This window comes from Palaemon carinicauda, chromosome 2 (genome assembly GCF_036898095.1).
Source record: "Palaemon carinicauda isolate YSFRI2023 chromosome 2, ASM3689809v2, whole genome shotgun sequence".
NCBI classification, from domain to species: Eukaryota; Metazoa; Arthropoda; class Malacostraca; order Decapoda; family Palaemonidae; genus Palaemon; species Palaemon carinicauda.
The window spans coordinates 74,035,788-74,043,287 of NC_090726.1; positions in this window are offsets into that span (position 1 = coordinate 74,035,788).

Genomic DNA, 7,500 nt, shown 5'->3' on the forward strand with positions numbered 1-7,500 from the left:
TATAGTGGTCTCGCCCTATACAATATAAAGCAAAGTTTATATAAGAGTCACCAATGTCAGAATGAATTTGTGACACCTTCCCCAATGTGACTACTCTTATAAACTATTGGATAATGGTTGTATCCGCATAGAAACAAATTTTGCCTCTTTGCCACCAACCCCTTAGGGTACCAAGTCAACCCTTCCAAGGAAGGGTTAGAGTGAGTGAACTTTTGCTTGAATCAGGGAACAGTCTCGAAATACATACCATGATAAAAATATCCATATTTTAATCTTAATGCTCAGTACATTTCTAATCAAATTAGTGTGGGCAAAAAAGACGCAGGGTTCATTATGAACTAGTTTATTAAAATTTAATAAACGTACATATCAGATCAACATTTATAAAATTTATAAAATGTGGATGATATGCGTAAAAGCATAAAGAAAAACAGTCAACAGAAAATATTGTTTCATCTACAAGGAAACAGATTGGCCACTTCAATTGAATTATTAATAATAATGATATAGTCTGTATACTGTTTACATACACTAGCGTAAAAAATGCTTGGCACAAGTGTCCGTATTATGCTATAGATTACCGACGTCAATGGAACAGTTCGTAAGGACACTTTCGAGGCCTATCGCTCAGTATGTAGTAACATACAGTGACTACACGCGCACCCTCTTAATCAATCGTCCCAAATTAATTACAGTGTTCCTCGCAGACATAAAAAAGAAGGTTAAAGAATTCTACCTGCTGCTACCACAGATCTCATAAGTTGCTCCACTTGCTTCGCATAGTGCATAAAGAACGCCTTGGATGACTACCAGCCAGTGTGCAAACAAGGATGTTCAAAGTCCATATAATTAAAGAAATTTTATGAAAGAGGTAACTTTCCTCGGATCATGACTAATGGGTGTACTGTCTGGATCCACTCTGCGAATAACACGGGTGAATTTTGCCCTTAGTTATAGATAACTTTGAACCCAGGGTTTCTCTTCTGAACAGCTGTCCTCCCATAAAGTCTGAAGTTCTATGAAGATATACCTTTAGGCACTCCACTGGACATAGAGATGCATCTTCCTTCAGAGGGCAGATTTTCTAGGGACCCCACCTGTTGGTGGGTAGCTTGTTCCTGGTAAGAAACATTGGGTCTGGGAATAGATTCAGTTTTCCCTCCAAGAACTGGACGTGTCCTTCCTCTCTAGAGAGAGCCACTATTCACTAACTCTGGCCCCCAATGCGAGTACAAACAGGAAATATGACTTAAATTCAAAACCTTCCAAGCACATTCCTCATTGTTCATTGTTTATACACAATGAGGAATCATATCTAATGACCAAGCAAAGGGTCTTTGGAAGCGCTGAAGGGCTAGTTCTTTAAGAACGTCGTTAGAAAGGTCGACCTGTAAGGCATATGGTATCTGACTTGTCAAGTCAGGCTTGAACAATAGAATTGTGTAGGCTGCTAAACCTTGCTCATGAAGGTGAATGAAGAATGATAAATAGGAATCTGTCGGGATTTCTTTCGGTTTCTTCGCCTTGACAAAGGATAGCTATTTCTTCCTTGAATCCTCATTATGTCTTCTGGTTTCCTCCAAAAGTCTAAACCGACTTTTAAACACCGAATCTTCTTCTCATTGTTAGGGAGAGAAAATCATGAGATATAGGTTCCGTGTTTTCTGTGATGGAGTGAAGACAGTTGACTTCTGTACTCGCTGAGACAGGGATGGATCCGGTAGCAGTACGAATTTTAATCGTAGTTCCAATGACAGAGGGGACCACACGCTATTTGGCCACTTGTGGGCCACTATTTCTGCTTTCCTTTTAAAGGATCTCAGCTTATCGAGGACCTTCAAAAGGAGGTTGTGCAGAGGGAACAGATAGATACTGGACCATCTGTTCCAGTCCAGGGACATACCGTCCACTGCCTCCGCTAACGGATCCTCGTAAGGGGACACGTAATGAACTATTTTCTTGTTGTCTTTCGTCGTAAATAGGTCTATCTGCAGCTCTGGGACTTGACTCGAGATGAAGGAGAACGATCCTGCGTCAAGGGACCATTCTGACTCTATAGGTGTAAACCTAGATAGAGCGTCCGCTGTCACATTGCGGAACCCTTGAATGTGAACTGCTGACAGGTGGCATTTCTTCCTTTCCACCAAACGGAATATGGCTAACATCAATTGGTTGATTTGAGGTGACCTCGACCCTTGTCGATTCAGGCATCTCACTACCACCTCGCTGCCTAGAACCAGTCTTATGTGGGTCGAGTGGCGAGGAGAAACTTTCTTCAGTGTCAGAAGTACTGCCATGGCTTCTAGAGGGTTGATGTGAAATAACTTGAAAAGATTGGACCAAGCTCCTTGGACTCTCATCTGATGAGAGCGGCCTCCCCAGCCTTCCTTTGAAGCGTCTGTGTGGATAGTTACTGACGGGGGAGGAGGCTGAAGAAGTATTGATTTCTTCAATTGCTTGGCATTGGACCACGGCTTCAGAAGCGTTCGCAGTCGAGTCGGTAGTGGTCTTATTAGATCTCCTCGCGCGTTTGATGCGTATTTTCTCCAGATTCCTGTTGCATCCTTAAGCTGTGCTCTTAGCACTGGATCTGTTATCAAAGCAAACTGTAGAGAGCCCAGCACTCTCTCCTGTTTGCGTCTTGATATCCGTTTGGATTTCAATAGTCTCTTGACAGATCCAGCTATTGCTTTCCTCTTCTTACTAAGAATGGAAAGCCGATGTGACTCCAAATTACAGTGGATTCCCAACCACTGAAATTTTTGAGCTGGATCACTATCTTAGAAGCTTGCATGCATTCTGTCCTGGATGCTGCCCACACCAGCCAGTCGTCCAAGTAGGCTACTACTTGGACCCCCTTTAGGCGTAATTGATGGACAGCTGCGTTCACGAGCTTCGTGAAAATCCTTGTGGCTACGTTTAGCACGAAAGGCATGGTTCTGAAGGCATAAAGTTATCAATGTAACTTGAAGCCTAGGTAGAGGGAGAGGTGATGATTAATTGGAATGTGCTAATAAGCGTCAAACAAGTCTATAGACACAGCATATGCCCATTTTGGGCAGTAGGGTCCTTATGTGTTGAAGTGTGAGTATTCTGAACTTGTAATTCACTATGAACTTGTTGAGTGGCGACAAGTCTAAAATGACTCTGAGTTTTTCTGAGTCCTTCTTTGGAACACAAAACATCCTTAATTGGAATTTTATGGACTTAACCTTCCGGATGACTCTTTTGTCTAAGAGCTCCCGGACATATTCTTCCAGAGCGGGGGTTGAGTGTTGGAAGAATTGAGGAAATTGAGGTGGAGGACTGCTTCAGCTCCAACCTAGTCCATTCTTATTTAGGCTGTGGTCCCAGGGATCGAAGGTCCAGCGATCTCTAAAAAGCTGTAGTCTCCCTCCTATTGGAAGTATCTACTTCTGCTGTTGTGGACCTGAGGCCTTGCCTCCTTGACCGCGTCCTCCCCTGGATACTATTCCTCTTGAAGGGCGTCTAGAAGAACCTCTGGCTGTTCCTCTGGCTCTTGAACGAAAGGAAGAAGTCTGCCTTTCGGAGGCTTGGTTAAGAACTGGCGACTGTGTCGCCGTTTGTTGAGGTACCAGCTGGTACGTGATTGGAGGTTGTGCCACCATCTGAGGAACCGCGGTCACAGGAAGTTGTTGTTGATGTTGCTGTCGGTAGGGTTTAGCCGGCCAAGAAGATGGCCTAGGCCTTTTTGTCTTCCTCTTGGGTTGGGGACCCTCATCCAGAGAAGACTTTCTCTTAAGATCTAGGCCCCACTTTTTGAGAAGGTTCCTATTCTCTGTGGCAGCCTTGTCTACTACCTCTTTAACCACTTCATTGTGAAAGAGGTCTTTACCCCAAATACGAGAGGAGATCAGTTTCCTCGGTTCGTGCCTCACCGCAGCCGAGACGAACACAAACTCTCTATAGGCTCTCTTAGGTTTAATAAAGCTATAGAAATCCTTCATAACTGTGGCCAGATGGGTTTTGGCCACAACCATGAACATGTCCTGGTTCTTGGGGTCACTTGCCATCGTTTCTAGTGTCGTTTGTAAAAACACCGATGCCGCAAGTCTTTCTTTTGTCTCTTGCTCTCTATGCAAGAGAACCTCTGACAGTTTTGGAAGCGCCTCACCGAACTGGCGTTCAGCAACATCAGCTTCCAGCTTCCCGACTGAGAAGGTAAGGTGTACGTCCTTCCAGTCTTCTTGGTCCAAGGGCAAGGTCAGAGATAACGGTTTCCCTGCCTCCACCGCTTTTAAGGCAGCCTTATATCCCTTTTCCAAGAAGGGAAAGGCTCTGGTAGGAGAGGCCACAAAGGAGGGAAGCTTCTTACTCAAGGCGGGCACCTTTGAGTTAGTGAAGCCCCTCTCTTTCATCGAGCTCGCTAGTAACGTCTGAGCTTTACTATGGTAAAAAACTATGACCTCCTTTGGTTCCGTCTCCTCCTTTAATGCTGGCTCCTTCCTAAGACGGACATAGCAGTCCGGATAAGAATCTTTGCACTTCTTCCAGGGAAATTGATCCCAACTTTTCTGAGATCACGATCTTCCCGGTTGTCATTGGCATGTGTTTGGCATACCTCCAAAGATTGGTATCCGAGCACAAAGGAAGATCCTTCACGCTGAGCCGCTTTTGGGGCCCACGTGATGCTGCAAGTCTACGTATCTCCAGTTTCATTGCAGCTTCCTTCTCATCATTCTTCCTTTGAATTTGTTGGATCATCTCAACAATGGAAGAAAGAGTCATTCTCAGTTTATCTGGGATAGCAGACGATGTAGAAGGAACAGGTTCTGGGTCCGGAACCGACGTAACCGACACTTCATCGATTTCTTGCTCTTCTACTTGAGGAGCCTGGAACAGCTCCTCCTCCTGACCTTCTCCTAGAAGGTCCTTCTCAGTAGAATCCGACACCTCCGACATCCTATCGTCCAATTTGATGTCTTGAAGGGCGGCTGAGACTTCAGAATCTACCGGATTCTGGGCAATTGGTATCTCCACCTGAGGCTGGGGGATGATTGCATCAGCCGATGCTTTAGGGAAAAGGTAGGCCCTCATCTTCTCATTTGGAAGGTAGGGACCTGAGATGTTTTTCTGAAAACCCCTCACCCAAGATCGTAACGTTTCCCTGGCAGCCTCCCTTGACTCCGTTGACTTAGGGTCGTCAAAAGCCTCAGTAATCAGGTTAGAACAAACTGTATAAACCTGAGGGTCCCAATAGCGGAGATCACCTCTGGAGGCTGCGCATGCTGCGTGCCTCCTGCAATATTGATGTCCACAGAAGTTCTTACTGCGGACATTACAGAACACACTCCCGCACTTCGGATGGTCCTCCTGTAAAGAGAAGAAAAACCATGAGTATCAAGTGAAGGTTTTCACTTATATTGAGACATTTAGCTTATATAGAAAAGCTATAAAAGAAAGAAGGAAAGACACATACTTGTATTTCCTGTCCAGTCAATTGTTGAAACCTCCCGAGATATTAAAACTAAGGTTAATTATATTCTAGAATACCTTACGTAATTTCCTAAACAGAAATTTAAGGTGTAGTTCACACTTTGAGATAAAGTTTTAATATACGGGATAGAAAGAATACAGAAAGAACTTACTTTCTATATATTGTACGGTTTCAACTAAAGGCTGTACAAGATAACATTAAGTATGATGGAGAACTTTAGTGTTAACACAAGCTCTGTACAGCAGTTTCTGCTAATGCAGTGTGTACTACACTACGAATACAGAAACTACTGTACATCGCACGCTCTTGTGCCGGCTAGCACGCGCCGGTACGTGCCGGCGTGTGCCTGCACATGCCAGCCGGCACCTACCCCTGTATAGTTCAAAGATATACTATCTTTAATACCCGGCTGCCGGCCGCTAATCGAAGTGGCCAGCAGATTCAGGCTGTGTTTCCACTGCCGGCAGGCAAAGGTAATAAAATCAATGCCAGTCGACAGTAGCCAAGAACCAGAGAGCCTCCACCTGCCCGGCTGTCGACTGTTAAGCCGGCAGCCGGGTTAGGGGTGCAACACAATAGTCAGAGAAACAGTTTGGATGTAAGGTTATAAGGCGGCATTGCCATGCGACCTTCCATCCAGAAAGAGTGAACTTATGGAAGGGGAGAATGTAGCATTCAGGCTTCCAAAGAATCCATAGCCTGTCAGGCTCTACCGGCAGACATGGGAGGGAGACCAAGGGAGGTCTGGGGTTCACTCTGCAAAGAATAAAGGGTCTCTGCCAGCCAACATGTAGTGCCAGCCGGCACAGAGCTGAGCCTGTCCTCCATCCTAACCTATACTAGGTACGGAAGTAGGACTGCGGCCAAAAGAAAATAAAAGAAAGAGAGGTGGGGAAGGGATAAGGGTCCTAAAGACTTCGTTCTAGCAGGGGACACACTCAGCCATTAGGGAAGCTCATCCTAACCAAGAGTTGTCTATTAGGGAGGAAGACTGGCAATACTTGCTATCCTCCTCCCAGCCAGAACAAAGTTAGGTGAAGTTATTTCGCCAGGCAACAGAGAAAACTCATTCTCCAGCCCGAGAAAAACAACACAGGACAGTCTGCTAGACCACTAGAGGAAGGAATCATCTCTTACAGAATCCTTCCAACATGGACTAAGGAAGAAAAGCTTCCTGTGTCCGCCCCTAACCTAGCAAAGGAGACTCATTCTCTATGCTAGGAAGAAGCAGACCACAGACTAGAAATTCTGATGTTCTGCCCTAACCCCAAAAACCAGTCACTCTGGTTATCAGGTCAGGACAGACATATCCTAGAATAGTTATACCTGAATTATTATGCAGATAGAACCACTAGGATTAAGCCGAAGGCTTACAGAGGGAGAGCGGGATTGAACTTAGCCTCCGGAGGAGAAAAGAACAATCGGGGATGTGCGAAAGTATACTACTGTACCTAGAATACTAGACTAGGTAAGATGAGAATCGATTACCTAAATCACCGAAACTCTCTCGTATACAATCTTGGAAAAAACATTCAACAATATCTTACATGTATAAAATATTAGCCTATAACTTCAATAATATAACACTCGGAAAAACTTATATCATGCATGAAAGTACTAGTGCCAGACGTCTAGGCTACGAAGCCTCACGAAGGGCAAGATCGGTACCTCGACCCGTGTCGAAATCACCGAGCTAAAAACTGACAGTATAATATAAGCATTCCTAGCGGAGCTGAATAGCTAGATTATTAAAGCAAAACAAACCGGGAACGTCGCTCTAGCAAACTAAATGACTCACAAGAGCGAGCGATAGCCTCCAGGATGCCTCCGGTAGGCAACAGCTATTGTTTACGTTAATATACCTTTTGATTTAATTCAAAACGACAAGAGCTTACATTTATACATAGTAAAGATAATACTCAACTTTCCAGAGGCCGAAGAGGCCAGAGAAGTCATCAAAATGTTGAATTAAATCCAAAATAACGAGAGAACACAAGGGAAAACACCGAGTAGTAGAGCTACACGAAAAGGAATAAAGATGG